Below are 19,426 nucleotides of genomic sequence, written 5' to 3'. Positions count from 1 at the left end.
AGAATTCAAAAAAATTACTCAGTTGAGTGTTCTAGACTTCAAAAAGAGATGGAAGTTGAAAACAAGCATATCTGTAGCATGGCCATATTTGTATTGGTTTTCCATTTTTCTCCATTTATAACTTATAATCCTGTGAATTACTTATTCATTCCTACCTGAATTACGAAAAGGTGTTATGTGAACCTGCCAGCTGATATTTATTAAATATATTGAAAATGTGTTGAGTATCACACTGGACACATTTAAGACATGTTTTAAAACTGTCTGGTTAAAAATTATTTTAGAACAACATACTTCTATCCTGGATAATGAAACAGTACCTGATCAGAAAGAGAGTGACCTAGAGAAACATTTAATAGAAAAGCAAAAAAATAAAGTTAATTCATCAACCTGACACTCAAAGCCTTTACAAGACTGAAATAATGAGTGGAAATAGTGGATATGATTCATGTCTGAAGGGGTGGGAGAATAAGGAGAAGAATACTGAAGTAAATAGTTCCATATATCGTTATATTTCTGTTCTGAATGCTCAATTCCATACTAGACCCCAAACGATTCACTAAATTTAAACTATAGAAAATGTAGGCCCAAATGTCAAAACCGAAACAAGTTGATGTATGTTACACATGCAGCTAATACCCAATAGGATACATAAGTTTCAGCAGTCAACTTTGTTTGTTCCTCCTGATTGGTAGGATATAAATCACCTTCCTGCAAAAGCTGGTAGCCCGTGGCTTGGACAAGTGCACTCTCTGCTGGGTTAAGAACTGGCTGGAGGGCCAGGCCCAGAGAGTGCTGGTGAATGGGTCTGCATCTAGCTGGTGGCCAGTCACTAGTGGTGTCCCCCAGAGGTCAGTGTTGGGTCCAGTCCTGTTTAACATCTTTATTGATGATTTAGATGAGGGGATTGAGACCATCATCAGCAAATTTGCTGATGACACCAAGTTGGGAGGGAGTGTCAACCTGCTGGAAGGCAGGAGGGCTCTGCAGAGGGATCTGGATAGGCTGGAAAAATGGGCCGATTCCAATGGGATGAAGTTCAACAAGGCCAAGTGTCGGTTCCTGCACTTTGGTCACAACAACCCCCTGCAGCGCTACAGGCTGAGCACAGAGTTGCTGGAGAGCAGTCAGGCAGAAAGGGACCTGGGGGTACTAATTGACAGGAAGCTCAACATGAGCCATCAGTGTGCCCAGGTGGCCAAGAAGGCCAATGGTATCCGGTCCTGTATCAAAAACAGCATGGTCAGCAGGACAAGGGAAGTGATCCTTCCCCTGTACTCTGCATTGGTGAGGCCACACCTGGAATACTGTGTTCAGTCCTGGGCCCCTCAGTTCAGGAAAGACATTGAAGTGCTGGAGCAGGTCCAGAGAAGAGCAACACGACTGGTGAAGGGACTTCAGCACAAGACCTATGGGGAGAGGCTGAGGGAGTTGGGGTTGTTTAGTCTGGAGAAGAGGAGGCTTAGAGGTGCCCTCATCACTCTCTGTAACTACCTGAAGGGAAGTTATAGCCAGGTGGGGGTTGGTCTCTTCTCCCAGGGAGTCAGCAATAGGACAAGGGGGCATAGGCTTAAACTCTGCCAGGGGAAATTTAGGCTAGATATTAGAAAGAAATTCTTTACAGAGAGAGTGGTCAGGCCTTGGAATGGCTGCCCAGGGAGGTGGTGGACTCACCGTCTCTGGAGGTTTTTAAACTGAGATTTGACATGGCACTTAGTGCCATGATTAGTAAATGGACTGGAGTTGGACCAAGGGTTGGACTTGATGATCTCTGAGGTCTTTTCCAACCCAGTCGATTCTGTGATTCTGTGAGTCTCATCATAAAATATTCCTTTTTAAGTTTCAAAAAGCTAGTTTTCATTGTGAAAGCAACACTTGTGTTCTTATTGGTCTGAGTAGGCTCAGTTTTGTAACTTTTATCTTCTCAGTGACTAGTACATTTCTGCAATCCTGTTCTCTGTAGCAGCACAAATGACAGGCCATTTCTTGGAATTCTATACCTTAGTGAGGTTTTGTGATATAGGAGACAGAGGAAAGAAACACATGGATCCTGGTACCATCATGTGTTATATCTCACTTAAAGATTGTGCTTTTATTTGGTTACACATCTAGCTTTTTCCTTTATTTCTCTTCTGTAATGAATGATAATACTTTCTGAGCAACCAAATAATTCCAGCTGTCTAAGGAAGATACATTAGTTTTCCAACTTACCTTCCAATAATGGCACTAGGATATACCAAGATACTTTTTATGTGTGAGAAAAGATACCCAGTTTTCATTTCAAACTCACAGAGACATTAATTCTATTCTAGTTTGAGACACTTACACCACACCCATCACAGTGACAGCATAAAATAGAAAGGGAACAATGTTCTCTGATTATAACTGAAGTTATACCCACTTTTTAACTTTTCTGTGACTTACTTGTACTAGTAGATCTGATTATGCAATAAATTGACACAGTACGGTTGATTTCGACATAAATAATGAGAAAACCAAGGCAGAGTTAAAAGCTGGGTTCAGCAGGTATGAAACACATTTTCCACTCCACCTTGCACACTAGTAAGAACAGTTAAAAAAAAAAAATCAGAAGATTGCTGTATCCCAGAGTTGGAATCTCCATTCATATTATTCCTGCAGAAAGAAACATGAAAGGTGGAAGACATCTTTCTAACTTTCCACCATCAATATAGAAAAGGCCATGTTAACTTCCCTGTGTAGAAACAAGAATGGTAGAATTCATCCTCTCCTAATATATCACTCATAAAAGTCTTTGTCATATCTTACATTTAAAATTCTAATTCCTTGGTACACATGCATAATGTATTTTGTAAGAAAAACATTTCAGTATTTCTAGCTTGTATGCTGATAGATATTACCTTCTAAACCATTTACAATTATGGAAAAACACATTGCCTGGTGTGGAAAAATTTACAGCTCGTTCATATAGCTCACTTCTTCACAAGGACAAACAACTTGAGGTGACTGAAATGTTTTAAGAATGTATGAAAATAGGATGCCATTTTGCATATATTCTTCACAAACAGATATTATAAATTATCTCCTGAGACTTGTAGGAAAATAACTCTCACTACCTTTTTAAATTTGCTTTATTTGTTATGTCCTGTAATCTAAGATGGAAAAAGAGTCTATGAAATGGAGTCAAAATATGTATGTGCACCTAGAGAGTGGCCAGCGTGTGTCCTCTTTGAGAAGTATTGTTGCCATTTACAATTACCGATTTCTCTTAATGGCAACAATCCTTATAGCAAGTTTACTACTGGCTATATTTATGACAAAAATATACCTCAGGGTCACTTACTTTGTTCAGCAGAAGCAAAAAGATCTGTGGGTTTCCTTCACAACATCCCCAAAATATTACTTCATCTCACTTCATCTCTGTTTCCTGAAAGTCCCAATTCAATGTCTCCTCTTAAGACTTCATCACAACTCCTTCCTTAGACCTTCTGATTTCATTCCAACTGTGTCCTTTCCAATAGGCATATCCTTCTATTTACTATTGATCTGCCATATACTAAAACCCTTAGCAGGTTCCTTCTCTGTTTCGAAAGATAATTACACTGTGCCTGAAACACAGTATGTGGAACACCTGATGGCATTAATGAAACCTGTGATTCATTTTGGATCAAAGATTTTCTTGCTATCAGCCATCGTCACCTCTCAATGTATTTCACAATAAGCCTTCTTTTTATAGCAAAGATTTTCAAATAAGCCTCCTAATGTCTGTGTAAGATTTACAAAGCTGCTGCCTTTTGATGTTTAAAATACATTTTGCATGATGGACATATCTTGTTACCCGTACGGCTTTAATTTCTAAGATACTTGGGTTTCTTTCAAATGTTCATTTCATCACATCTCTGTGAGGTAATAAGGTATTATTATCCTTGTTTCAGAGATGGGGAAATGAAAAACGTGGAGTCTAGAGACATCCTCTGATTCAGGCATCTAAAACTGTTTTAGGAAGCTAGATGCCTATCAATGAGTCGTCTCAACAAATTTCCTGTAGCATCTGGCATCTACCTTCAGCAAGTACCTTAAATATCAAGGATATATGCCTTTTGTGCAGGACATCTTGAAATTGTAGGTGTTTGACCCACCATGCCTCCTGCTGTCTGTCACACCGTGCTTCTTTCTTCTCATCCGCTCCTATTTCTCTCCCACAGAAACACACACACAAACAGAATTACTTCTCTTGCCCACAAATGCCTACTTTCCATAGAACCAGTATACAAGATTGTAGGTTTTGCAGCCAAAATTCCAAAATATTTTTGTGGTTTTTTTTTTTTTTAACTTTTTTTTTCTTGTTAACTTGTAAACTCTCAAGGTGCTTTTAGAAGAGGTATCATCTCTTGTATTCTAGGATTTGCTAGAAATGCTAGATGTTATTATCTTACGCTTTCTGTATAAATTTCTGTACGTATCAAAGAAATAGCACAGTTTCCTTCCTTTTCCCCTGCATTCACTTCATTCTGCCCACATGCAGGCATTGCAGTTCTTTTACAAATATTTTTTCTATTACATATGCAACACATAACATTAGTCTCATAGCAAAAATTTCTGTCATTCAGAATGCAAAAGAAACTTTAAGTCCCTTTTATGCGTTGCAGCTCACATCACATCACTTTGAGTCGCACAAAGCCACGTGTTGACAGAATCAAACATAACAAGACACAATGCATCAAGTTTCTTTAGTCTTATACTCAAGGTGCAAAGACAAATGCTATCACAGAGGCTTGTAAGGCTGCTTTATAAAACTCATCACCAGAAAGCAGTGCACATTGCAGCAGCACTACAGTTTAAGTGTTTCAGTAGAGCACTAATGTTGTTTGATAGCATAATGGCAGTACAGACTTACTGACATGGTGGAATGAAGTGTTGCTCAACATAAAAAGGCAACACTGTAACTACATTTAGTGGTACAAGTTTGCTGTAGGGAGCAGCATCAGTGAAATACAGTATTTTACCAACACCTTACCTTCCTACTGATTTTTCTGTTTACATTCCTGTTAACTAGCATCCCATTTAGAGTACATGTTATTTTCACAGCACTCCCTAAGCTAGGCACATCCAAGAACAGGCCATCTGTTCACTTATTAAAACTGTGTAAAAGAGTACAGTTCTTGTTTGCCCAAAGTTTCAGACCTCTTCCTAAGGATCTTTCAGTCCTGAAATCTGTCCCTCTGATTATCTACTAGTAAAACATTATGATGCTGCACCAGGATTAGTTTGCCCTACTGAAGCACTTTCAAGTCTTTGAAAGACAAAAAAGCAACATTTATTTAATATGTATTTTAATGACGGACACTAGTCAACCACTGTGCATGATCTGCAATATGACAAGTAAAGGAGGGTTTTTTTGTAGGATTCTTTCAGGATGGTTTACTGGCTGACTGCTTATTGGTCCATTAAATTTCAAGTACATTCCAAAGTTTTGAAGTTTAACCCCTAAGACCATGAAAAGTTCAGAAGCATCTATACTGTTAATCTTCAATGAGAACTCATGTTACTTAATTTCTTTAGTGTGTCTGACATTTTTTCAATAAAATGTTTTCATTTAGCTACTATGCTGTAGCATAATGCATAATGCAATAATAGTCAGGGAAACTGATCTAGTTACAAAAAAAAATCTGCTAAAATATTATTATATTTTATAAAGCTATTATGAAATCACACATTTAATTACTGAGAATGATACATGTATTTTCTCTAGAACATGACACTTAATTTGCATAACCTTAAAACATAATTTAAAATGTTTCTGTACAAATATTTATAAGAATAAAAATTTTATGTCAATTGATCGGTTCATTTTACAAAAGAAAGCAAGCAACAAAACTGAATTATCAATGACGTGAGAGGGCATCTGATAAAGAATTACGTGATATAATTTGAGAGCAGTTAGAAAGATGTCACAGTGATGACACATACTTGAAATTAAGGAAGTGGCTTTCTTGTCTTGAGTCATCAGTGCTTCATTTCCTCAAACAAAAAACCTGTATTTCCTCAAACAAAAAAGAACAGATCTTTGCTAGTATCCACCTGATATAGTGAGAACCATACAGAATGGCTTTCTCTATGTCTCTTAGGACAGGCAATTTCATGTTTTAATGTTAAAAAGTCCATCCTCCAAGTTTTCTGTAAGCACCTATTGTACAAGTGTCAAAAGGCAAGGGTTTGTCTTCCACTCAGATTTTAAAATTAGCCTTCTGTTCTTAAAATATAACAATGCAAGTTAAGAAGAATCACTTCTACCTTTGTAGGATGCTGATTGAAAAGAAAACCTTTTAAATAGCTTTCAGCTAAAAGCAAGTTCAAAAATTGTATATTGATTCAAAAACCCACAACAGAACAGCAGATGAAAAGGAGACTTTTAGAAAGATGTGGCACTTTTAAGAACTAAGCTTTATTCTTTGTCATCTTCTGCAATTGTACTTTTTTCAGGGCCCTTTCTGCATGAATAAAAGATTGCTGTTCAAAGCTATAATTCCTTGTGTATTTCCAGTGTCTTCTCATAAATAAAAACTGGAGGGGAAAACAAAACAAAACAAAACACAAAACTACAGAAAACCAAAAAAAAAAAACCCAAAAAAACCCATGAAGATGATTTTCAGTAATCTTTTAGTTCCTGTCACTTCAGGGAAATAAAGACCATGGAAGAGCATGAATACCATATGGCAGCCAGATTGAAAGAATTTTGTTTATGCAGCAGTGTCCACTCAGAATGAGGATTACTGAAATAATGACATCTTTGCTCAAAAGTAAGGGATTACGGAAGTATTTATGCTCAAGAATGGGATCAAGGAGACTCAAGAGAGGAAAAATAAATCTTTGCTGTAGCCCTGCAGTGCTGTAATGATCTTGTGGTTTAAGCACTCGGCATGAAGCTATCTCTCTGTAAACAAAAATAAAACCTGTAGTGCAAAATTTTGATCCACATCTCAAAGGCGCCTCAGAAGTACCTAATGAAAGACAAGGACCTGTATTTTTATGTCTACATGCTTTTGTCTGTGTCTGAATGAATTAACTTAATTTTGGTGTCCTTTATGATGTTGAATTAATGAAATTATTGTATAATACCAAAAATACATTATGCTACAGCATAGTAGCTGAATGAAAACATTTTATTGAAAAAATGTCAGAAACACTAAAGAAATTAAGTAACATGAGTTCTCATTGAAGATTAACAGTATATATGCTTCTGAACTTTTCATGGTCTTAGGGGTTAAACTTCAAAACTCTGGAATGTACTTGACATTTAATGGACCAATTCATGAAATTACTGGTCTAGTAACCTATCTGCATACAAGCTCACAATTAGCAAGACACAGAATTCTGCTGGAGATCTGGAATTTCTGAAATCTGATAATGTCACTTCATGATGAATATGTCCTTTCCAAAACAATAAATGCAAGGAGAGGTAAAGGATTGCTCAGTAAAGGAAAGAACTTAAAGGAAAGAAGCAGCTTCCCAGTTTTGAAGTAAGAAAGAAAATGCCTTTCACTTGTTCCTACTAAGTCAAAACAACAAGAACGACAAAAAACCACCACAACCCCATAAGAGTTTGTAGCTATAAAAGCCTGGCACAATAAACCTTCTAAATGACCTATCAAAATCTCAAAATCTCTTCAAGTTTTTTCCACTTGTTAAAGAGACATTCAGCAGCTGAATTCCTCTGTTTTAAGATTGAAGAGATTATAAAACCAACCAAATTGCCTTTTAATGATATATTTCTTAAACATTGAATTATGCTTTACTTTCCATAAATCTCAAGATTTTAACTTAAAAAGTGAGACATTCATCCCTAACTTAATTATTTGATAAGATTAGAAATAAATTATTAATCTGAATCTCAAAGAAATCTCTATTTCTTCACATATTAAAAAAATAATTTCCCTGTGCTTGTGGAAGGAAAGAAGTGGTAGACTAACAATCCACAACACATCTTCAATGACAAGGAAAATCCATTTCAGATATGCTTCTTCATGTTTGAGGCATTTCTCCATAAATTCTGTTGGACTTTTCCACTTGCTCTAGCTCCCACATGAAATACACTTTGTCTGACCAAGAAAAGGCATAGACAGGAGAAGGGCTAATTAGTGTTGTTTCTTTAGTTAGTACATAAATTAGTAACAACATTCATTAGAGGTCAGCATTCTCTCTTGTCCTACTATCTGCTGAGTAATTCCAGGGCTAGCCTCATCCTTGCTCATGGGGGACTTGAACAAAAGGCAAGCGCTGGCACCAACTACATGGTGTACAGAGTAGACTTACTCTCTGTCTGTACAGCAAAGGTGAAGGGAAGATGTAGGAAGAGGTACAAAACACAGCCCATGAAAGTCAAACCAAAGTGAACAAACTTGAATACAAAGCAGAACAGCAACTCGCACCAACAGCATCATGTAAATATTTATTGGCATCTGTTGGAAGCACATGACTAGGTGAGTGTGTTCAAGAACGAGAGCAAACTGTTGTTCAAGAAAAGGAATGGGTGGCTTGCTGGGGCTGGGTAAACAAACAGTAAATTTTCATACTACTCCCCTGCCTAAATCACCAGCATTCATTGCAGCTTTTTGCAGATGACCAGGTGAGAGTGTCTTTATTCAGTTCTGTGCTGCCCACTGCAAATTCAGTAAGGTGGCACCTTATGTTACACTGTTTTAGAGTCAACATTGCATCATCTCAAGAAAAGCGAGAGATTCAGAGTGAGACGTTCAGAGAGAAGAGTTCATAATGGAGCTAAGTTGTGCATAAATATCATATTATTGACAGAAAGAAATGAAGGTAAAGGTAGAAATAAGAGTAAAGAAAGGCTGGAGAACTTGAAGCAAGCTTCAAACAAGATCTAAGTATATTCATCCCATATAATATATTTGAACAAATGGAAAAACACTTGTCTTTATGAATAGCAGAAATCAATAGTTCTGCTGCTGAAATTCAACTCTTTCTGTCCCTGACAATGACTTTCAGAAATAAGCTGAACTTTGTATTTCCATTTTAATAAACATCACAAAACAGTCAGATACTTAATAAGGATTATAAAGTAAAACAGAAAAATATCAGTTAACTTTTATTAATACAGTATCATTTTATGTTTTCTTTCACTAAAGAAAATAAACATTTAATTTAACTTTTTCCTTATATTTTCATCTCTTTTCAAGAAGCGATTCTTATTCAGTGTCTTGTCCTCTTTACTTGGCTGGAAATTACTTGGCTAATTTGTCTGTTCACTTATTATTTTTTTTTACATTCTGCAGCCTGATTGGAGTCTGATGCAGCTGAAGATATCTGGAAATTCCAGACAAATAACACCTGGGAACAGACATATCAAATCTACAGTAAGGATACAGTTGAATCCACTATGCACGTGACACAAAAACAATTACTATGCACATGACAGAAAAACAATCCAGACATATCTTTTAAATCTGATATATTCTGTATCAATCATATTTCTGGAAATTTGCAGTTCAGTGGCAGAGAAGAAACAGAGAAATTAAAAATCAAGAAAGCATTGACTTTTATCTCCCACGGACTTGTTAACATTTCCATTCATGCCTGCTGTTAATCCCATACACAATTTTGCTAGCTTTATGGTGATGACTAATTTTCAGTGTTTGTGGGATGATTGGCTAATTTTCCAGTTTTCTGGTTACCTCATTACATTCCCTGATACTATCTCTCTCACTGATGAATTTCATCCATCTCATAAATAACTGACATAATCCACTGATTCCTCTTTCATTGATTCAAATTTTTCATTTTGTTTGAAGTAGATAGATTCACTTCCTTCTGACATTCAGTCTTTTGTCACTCTGGAATTCTCTAGTGATTTTAATTTCATTTTCTTATGTGTATGTGAAATTTTAAGCCAGGGAGCAACTATGCTTCAGTTAGACTTTATTTTCAAGATCATCCAGCCATGTGCTTACATGTATTTCAATGGAAGAAATTACTAAGAGGCATTAAGATGAATATTTGATCTTACTGTCCTCTGCAGTACCTTATAAGAGAACTGAGTATGTATTTTAGCTTCCAGACGAATGAAGAGTACCTAATACTATCTAATATTGCCATTTCTGTTGTGGTTATTCAGGTATTACTATCTTTTTTTCTTTCTTTGGTATCTTATCTAAGAATGGCTGGTTTAAGTCTCTCATCCTGTAGACTGGATTAAAAAATACAAAAAAGAGGTGAAAGGGAGTATAGCAAGAGGGAAATGTAAACTAGAATATGAGAAACAAATGGGAAAAAGTTAGGGGAAAATAAAGAAACATCCACCTTTGTGAAACCACAAATTGGGAAGAAACCTGTAATAGTTTTTCTTCAATATCATGCATGATGCCAAGTGCTGTAGTAACCCATAGAAACTAGGAGGAGAAAAGACGCTTGGGATGGAAGTTTCATACAAATGATAAAAATGGTGAAATGGAAAGGATTTCACATCAATCTGTACTGGAGCTTGAATATCTCAAGTGTGTTACACTTGGGCCCACAGTTACAAAGGTGAATATATGAACAGAGTAACTTTAGGGTTAAATGAATACTCATAAAGATAAGAAGCTGATCTACTTTTTAACATGTGCTTTCTTACTTCAGTGGGAATAACAGCACCCTGACTTTAAAGGGTACTGGATTAGCCTATGTTATTTAGCTGTTATAAGAAGGAATTAAATATCAATAGCAAAGCTCTTTTAAAAAAGAAAGCAAGTTTCTGAAACAAATCCACCGGACTCTTTTTCAGTGTTCTGAAAAAATGTGAGCTTCATGTTTTGTTTTGTTTTGTTTTGTTTTGTTTTGTTTAAAAAAAAAGATTTAGAAAGTAGACACTTGTGGTTGCAGTGGGAGGAATGTCATAGCAAGCATTACATATACTCCTGCATGCAGTTTGACATTCACTTTTGCTGCGAAAGTGTCTAGAGTTTCTGCAATGAGCTGAGAACTCTAGGAACTTCTTCCTAGCTCCTGTAAATTAGTTGTTAAGACCTTTGTCCTCAGTCATGTGTAATATGTTAATATGACAGCATCACAACATAGTGTGTTCATGATTATATAGATTAGTAATTTTTATGGACACTGAAACAACTCTGGTTGATTTTTCCACTACAGACCATGTAGTAGTGATAGAGATGGTTAGAAAGGGACCCACACTGAGTTCCTTTCTAATCTAATGAACAGAATATTGTTCCTAATATTTGTTCCTAACAAGAACAAGTGCATTGCTACGGACAATCTGACTGAGACAGTAAGACTCCTTGAAGCATTTTATTCAATGATTTGAAAATCTTTGGAGAGATGGTATGTGGGGAAACATGTATTTCTGCTCTTAGTTAGCTTTGGCAGTAGTATTGAAGATACTTTCCTCAGCACCTGGGAATAAAACAGAGGACAGCCATAGGGTCACGTAATTTATCCATCTTGGAACTACAATTCCGTGCAGTCAGAAATATCAGAAAGTAAATTATTTTCCCCCATCTGTTTCTGAAACCCTTAAAAGTAGTGATAGGGTTTCATTTCTGTAATTTCCCTGAAGTCATTTTAAGAATAGATATCACAATATGCCTCTTGGGAATGTAACATCATCACGTACCTGTAAGGAAATGAATATACTTTTAAGAAATACAATATTGATTATCCAAAGCATTTTAAAAAAAAACTATACATGAATACAGAAATTATTTAGTCTGTCTTTTGATAGCAATAACTTCAGTCAGAGGAACAGTGATTTGAATGTCCAAAGTTAGTGCTATCTAATAATCATTTTGGAGTAAGTTCCCAGGATCTTTCTTCATGCTTCCTTCTCAGCTAAGTTCTGGTCTCTGTTCTCTTTCTTTGGCATCTTACAGGGCTCTTTTTCTATGGAATATGAGTTTGAATGAACTGTATTTACAGTGCCAGACAAGAGTTCTTAATTCTTCTTAGAGCCCTGAAATGCAAATGTATTGCACTTCAGTAAGTCATAAAACTGAACAAATACTATCTTGGAAAAAATAATTTTGTAAGTGAGTTTAAATATTAATGCTCGGTACGCCTTATTAAAATTCTGAGAATTAAATAAAAGTGAATGATATTTCCCAAACATTGTTTGCAGAGGAGAGCTTAAAAGCTAACAATCCTTTTTATGCAAGAGAAAAATAAAACATTCTTGAGCCAACAAGAAAAAAATTGTTTGCTACACATAAGGCCATATAATCTGGAATTCATCACGTTCTACATATTTTTTGGACAGGTTGCCACAATGTAGGCCTCATAGCCAGATGTTCCAGGAGGAAAATCACTCTTTTGACTCTTCTTAAACAAAGAAAACTGCTTCCACAGAAAATCTGATTCTCATAAATCAGTTATTTCTGCGCAGTTCCTCTACTGGCACCTGGTATGTCACCATCATTGTATCTGAAATGTGACTTTGAAACGTAGCGGCCTCTTAAACGGCCCTTCAGACAAACAGATTATTTCTCAACAGTGAGAGCTTTAATTTACTTTAAATTCTCTCTTCTATTCATCTCTGTGAGGATATTACTGACAGAAATAAAACTGAGCACAGCGGGGTTGAACTATGCCCAATAAGGTCTTACACTTACTATCTTAGTAAAGCTGAAACCTTAATCTCATTTAAGAGATCAAATGCCCATGTAAGAGAGTTAGGTAGCAGCTTTGCAACTTTGGACCTTGAGGCTGACAGGCACAACTACATTCTCTGCACTTATTTGCCTGCAGACTTCGATTTAGATGGAAAAATAGAAGAACATAAGGGAGAAGGGCAATTACATTGACATGTTGTATGTACATATGAAAGTGTTAGATTCCTTGATGAAAGACTAGTCACAATAAATACAAAATTTGGTGGAAGAACTCTAGCAATGTCACCAGAGAAAACGGCATGCACTGAATTCACTATCCTAAAGCTGTTGAAAGAGAACAATTTGACCATTGTCCCTGATTGGCAGCTCTCCAAGAAGAGTCAACGAAAGAAACCACCTCTCCTGAAAGTCATGCAAGTTCGAGCAGGTGGTTGCCTACAGTAGTGCAGGACTTGTTACAGTATGTAGGGGAAGAGCTTATTATGAGAGATTTGTGTGAAGGACCAAAGATAAGAAAAGGAACAGGGCAGATCCAGGAGGAACAAGCATGGGAAGAACTAACACTCTATGTGTTCATGGTACTGCCAGTGAAGGCACTGGTCTCTGTGTTCACCTGTGTGACTGATAGCGTGTGTGTACAATACAGTGCACCCGTGCACATGTGTGTACATGTGCACACACACCTACCCATTGGGAATACACACTTGGTCTCTCCATTGACAGAACCTGGGAACACAGAACTGTAGCAAGCACCAAATCTATCAGGCTATGACAGGAGAAATCCGCATGCAACTTGAAGCCCACTGGATTACGCTGCCTCTAACCGTAAAATTTCCCATTTAATGTTTATACATATAAACTCCATTCTTAAGTTTCTTTTGCCTGAAAAGAGTGTTCTTTATTCCTAGTCTTGGACTATGTATATGTGCCATGAAAAGGATAAGTGGGAAGATGCAGAGAGAGATAGAGATGTGGGAAAGTTCTACCTACTAAGGAAATACAATTTTCTTAGCTTTTGAAGAACACGTATGCATGAGATCTTGTGCTAGCATATTTAATTGTCCAAAGGTATATGTTATTTATCTATCTTCTCCCTTTTTGCTCTTGGTAGAAAGGTTTTATATTAAATGCTAGTATTTGCCTGTGTTACAATAGGAAAGAAAAAAAAACCCATAAATGCAAGAAGTATCACTATTTATATGAACAATATTAGTAAATATGGAATTAAGTGCACCTTTGGCAGTTGCAAGTAGCAGCATGCAGTTTATGTGTTTGACAAATGTACATATTGGTAACTGCCATTTCTACACAAAGAACTTTATTGCTGCCCAAATTAGTTCCCCTTTTTCCTTTGTATTTGCTTTGTGCCGTCATACCCACATTAGTAACAGTAGTTTCTCTAGACAGAACATACATTATTCTTTCATTCCACGTAGGTAGTCCAAATTTAAATGCACACCTTCAATCAGCATTCTACTCCTTCAAACATTAATGAACTGAATCTGTAGTTTGTAAATGTGAGCAATGCTTCATAGTAAATCTATGATAAAACTCTGAGTCAGACTGCAGCTTTTGCATTGTAGTGGCCACATGGATTTGCGAGCTATGCTCATCTCATCAAAACCATTATGTGCAAAAAAACGAAGAATAACAAACAGAACACTGCTTTCACAGAGTCAACATCATGAGCACCAGCTGGGTCCTCTGATTATCAGTAGTTATAAAAACATTTTTGTATTTATCATAAGCCTTCTGCTTTTGCAAAGTCATATATCTGTTAAGGAAGTTTTCTATTCCCTAACATACTGGTTTCCGAATTGACCCCAAAAATGTTGGACAAAGATGGACAGTTAAACGTAATGGATTTCGTGGGGAAAAAAAAAAAAAAAAAAAATCAGACTCAGCTCTCTTCGATCCTGGGATTGTCCTAATCCTTCATTTAGATTTAATGTGTATATGTCTGTGTGTGTATAAACATAAACCTCCCCACACATACCCACACACACCCCCCAAGATACCAAGGGCTGTCACTTTGCATTTTGCAACCACGCAGTTTATCAGATCCATTTTTGTTTCAGCTTCTGTATTAGAGTTTGCACCAATCCGCAAAATATCAGCTCCTTCAAATGTTCAAAAAACATAGAAACATTTCGTAGAGCATAATGAATGTGTAATAAATGTCTAACGTTATATAGTTCAAGTAAATATCCTTTGTTCCTGAATGCTTGACTTTATCCTTTGTGGAAATGGAGCCAGCACATGCACAAATATAATCCAGTCTTTGGGTTAGTTCCCAGAGTTTATCATTCTTGCAGTGAAATTCTGGTGAACCACTGAAGCATCTTACATTTGTATTAGAATTTTCATACCCAACATGCTGTCAGGCATTACTTAGCTTTTTAAAACTGGTTCACATTTTCCATTTCAGTTCTACAGTCTGGCTGGCTGCAGGTAACCTCATATGATAATGATTCAAGTTTTTCAGTGACTTTCTTCATTCAATCTATTGTAAAATAAGACTCAGAGAGCACGAAGAACATCAAAATGTCTCCTAAGAATAACACTACGTCATAACTGAGGACACTTAGTTTGGGAATCAGTTCAAGATTAAAACACATACATTTAGACAGCTCCACATTAGCTATATGGTTAAGCTAGGCTTGGTGGTAGGATTGATGCCTAACCAAACATCTTTTCGAGATTCCTTAGTGTATTCTCCATGGTATCTATCTGCCATTCTAGAAAGGCACAACTTCCTGGCAGGACCTGTATCATATTCCTAGGTTTGTGCAGCTATCTTGAATACTCTAGACCACCTTAGGTGGAATAGAAACCATGTTTAGATGACTGAATTGACCTGGTAGTCAATAAACTCAAGGTAATCATCATACTCTGATGAAGACAAATAGATGAGATTCGTTTGCATAAATACAGCATCCATGTATCATTTTAGGTCAATAAGTCTCAATTTTAGCATCTGATCAGCTGAATAGCTCCTTAGAATCTACTGACCTTATTTACTACATCTCTATTGATTCTGGATCTATGTCCAGCTGACAGAGAGTTTGTGATTAAAGAAGTTTCCCTGGAGCAAATATTTCTTATTGGTTATTTCTCATTATTTAGGTAAATCTAGTACTCTTCCAGAATAAGTCATTAACTTTATAGTTAATTAAAAAGGAATGCATTATATAACATAACACTTGTAACACTAAGCCACCTTAAAAATGTGGTTTACCTACCATTTTGCCATAAAATATACTTCCATTAGGAGGGCAAAAGCTGATTTTACAACATTGATCTATGACTTGTGTCATGTGTTTCATTGTTCATAAATGTTAATCATAAACAAAACAACCTAATGTAATTTGAACTTTAAATTTTAAAAGAAATACATATTTCAGATGAAAATCAGCTATGAATATACTCATACTGCTTAATTCAGTTTTCATCATGTAGTAGATTAACAAGGAGGCAGAAAAAGCGTATTGTAAAAGTTACCAAATAACTGCAGAGGATTAATCTTATATGTGTTAAACATGTCATGTGCAAAGAAAATGCATATTGGAAACAAAAAATATGAATAGCTACTGGGCAATGTGTTTTACTACATGATTATTTTTGTAATTAAGAAACCTCAACATATAGTTGGTTAAAAAAAAAAAAGGGGGGGTGGGGGGTGGCGAAAAACCCCACAGCTAAACAGAGCTTGTGCTGGAAATTAATGATAAATTCAGTACTTTATACCTTCAAATGTGAATTGATATGGAAATTTTAAGACAACAATTGAAACTTACATGAAAAATTAATTATTTTATAAACACTTGGTAGAAAAAACAGTTTTCACAGAGCTCTGTAGTTTTAAATATTTAAAATAACTAAGGAATGTAGTATCACAAAAAGTGATAAGCAATTACTCTGGAAAAGAAAGGTGAAGGTAGATCTATGGACGTTTCTCAATGCAACATCTATGAAATGTGCAGTATTCTGGGTGGTAATCACATCTATAGTCCCTCTGAGGAAGGAGAATAACCCATTTTCTATTGAGGCAAACTGAAAATGAAGAAAAAATATGGTAAAAATAAAACGGTCTGATTTTTTCTTTTCTCTACATAAAATCTTAATTTTAGGGTTGTTCTTGTTTTGTATTGTTTTTGGCAATCATCGGAAAAACAAAGTAAATGTACTGCTAGATACTCAAATTGCAACCTGCAAGTACAATTCTGATCAACAGTCCTTGTTATTTAGCAATTTAATGTCCTCCCTCAATTGTGTAGAATACTGATGTTCAGTTCCTTCCTCTACCTATAGAGGGCTGATGCCTTTCCAGTCTGTCCCTCTCTTTTTACCCTGAGCATTTCTTATTCTTACTGGGGTGGTAACAAGAGCCAGTAGGTGCAACTAAGGATTATCAGAGAGAGAAGTCCCAGGATTTCACTGCTGTGCCATTAAATCAAATGCAGATGGACATAAATTAACACATGATCATAGGAATTCATAGTCTTTGTGTTTACTGTAGTTCAATAGATCACACGCAGATTGCTTATTCAAGCCTTAGAGCTTCACCATTACCTCCCACTTAAAACTCCAGGATGGGTTGCAGAAGCATACTGTCAGTCTTCCATGACACTCTTTTTTTTTTTTACATAAACACGCATTCAGCAGAACAGGAAAAGAATCTGCAATGTCCTTCTTTCTATATAAATCTCTTAACTGAGAGATTAATGAGAGACTTTTCACTACTTCATGTTGGCTTTAATGAGTGTTAAGTATTTTAATAAAAATTGGATAATTCCAAAAGAGAGTACAAAGTGATATCTAAAACTGAGAAAGAGTTCTTTCTTTTCTGTATTTTTTCCTTTTTTTTTTTTTTTTCCTGAAAATTCATTTCTGATTCAGTGTCAAGCAAACCAAACTATCTCTTAGTTGACTGTGGGTTATGAACTCCACAACAACTCAGTGTAATTGCTCTTTTCCTTCCTAATGCCACCATCACCAACTCAGTGCATGCGATTCACTCTGTGGTTCCTAGCCCTCATACAGCTCTCCCAGTCTCCTCATCTGGAAGTTCCCAGCTCTCCTGCCTCTGCAGTACAACTGACAGGGTACCAGGCAGGATGATTCAGGGTTTCCAGTAGTTTAACAAACCTGGAAGAGTGATAAATATTTGGGTTAAGGAGCAGATTTGACAAACACTATCTCATTAGAAACCTTTCAGACCCTGTTTGAGACATATTAAAGCTTAGCATTGTGTCCTGATTTTGTTAAAAACAAGACCAGTTTTCTTTTAGTGATTTTTTCTTTCAGCTAACTTCTTCTAGGTGGCTGTAATTTTCTGGGTTTTAGCCTGTATATTTTTCCTCAGATGCTGTACTCAGTGCTGATAAGAAGACCAACGGAATGCTGAAGAAGCTTGTGTTTAGATTTATTACTAATGATAGCCAAGAAAGACTGATAAGTTTTCCCACATTTCATTGTGAGAGGGGCGTGTTTGAAGAGGGGTGGATGAACAGGTGACTAGAACTGATCAACTGAGGATCAACTGAGTATTCCATCCCATAATTGTCATACTGCTTGTGTAAGAGGGTGATCACAAGGGTCAAGCTTTCTTCAACCATGGCCGGCATCTAGAGAGAACCCTGTCTGTCTGCCTATGACCTACAGGCCTCAGGCCCGGCATCCCTGCAACCAGGTTCTGGTTTGTTGTGAAGTTCCACCCATGACTTCCAGGGGCCTGAGCTTCAGCTGCTGGAGCCGCCAGCTCCGCACACCCAGCTCTGCTGCTGGAGTGACGCCAGCTCCACATCGAGCATTTGAGATTGGTTTTGTATATTTTGTCTATATTCTCTATTTATTAGTAGCATTAGTGAAAGCCTTTAAAACCTTCCAACTTGATGTTTAAGGCTCTCTTCCTTGCTCCTTATCTTTCCTATCATCTTTCCAATCTAAAGGAAAGGGTGGTGGGAGGTGAAGGGAGTAACAGGGAGCGTCTGCCATGGTTTATTGCTGCCTTGCCTTAAACCTTGACACATCGTAAAGTAGTTCATAACATGATTAACTGCCACTTACACATCTTGCCAGCAGCATGCAAGGTAACAGAGCCTCCATGTTCAACCTAGATGTAACCTCCACACTGGGATCACACTGTGCCCAGACAGCTGAAACACCCAGAGTCTTATCATGTTTGTCAGTCTGGTCAAAGGAACTTACCTGGCAAGAAGTCACTCTTATATTTGTAGGGACATTTCGTCTGACCTGCTTGTGCTGCCACCACCTTCTTCCTTCTCAGGGGAGCTGAAGTGTCCTACAAAGGAAGATTCAGTCCCTATCTGTCTTTAATGGTGGAGGTCTACCTGAAAACTTCACTGCCTATGGACACAATGGATGGGCTCTCAGATCCAGGCAGCTAGCAGCAGGTAGTAGCCTGCTAGCTCTTAAAAATATTCCTTCATAATAATTATACCTAAACCATTTATGCTTTAATCCAGCTCTGAATAGTAGGTTATTTTTTTTTTTCCCCTTCATTTACCTAAGTCCATCTATTCTTGGAAAAAGGCTGCTTAGGTTTTCAGGCATTTTCATTGTTTTAAATAGAGTGTTTTCACAGAATATATTGAAAGAACTTATCAGTTTTTAAAGTGGTTTGTGCCTCCTCTGTATGCTGGATTTTTGGCAGCTGGTAACAGAAAGCCCCTTCCCTTACCACATTTCACTACATCCTTACATTTCACATATTCAGTGCTTTGACACTAAAGTATCTCAATACGATTGGACTATTGTGGATTTTCTCTCCCCAGCTGTTAAGAAACACCAGAGCATTTGTTTCA

Source organism: Nesoenas mayeri (genome assembly GCF_963082525.1).
Source record: "Nesoenas mayeri genome assembly, chromosome: 4".
Lineage (NCBI taxonomy): Eukaryota > Metazoa > Chordata > Aves > Columbiformes > Columbidae > Nesoenas > Nesoenas mayeri.
Note: the sequence above shows the minus strand (reverse complement) of the source record.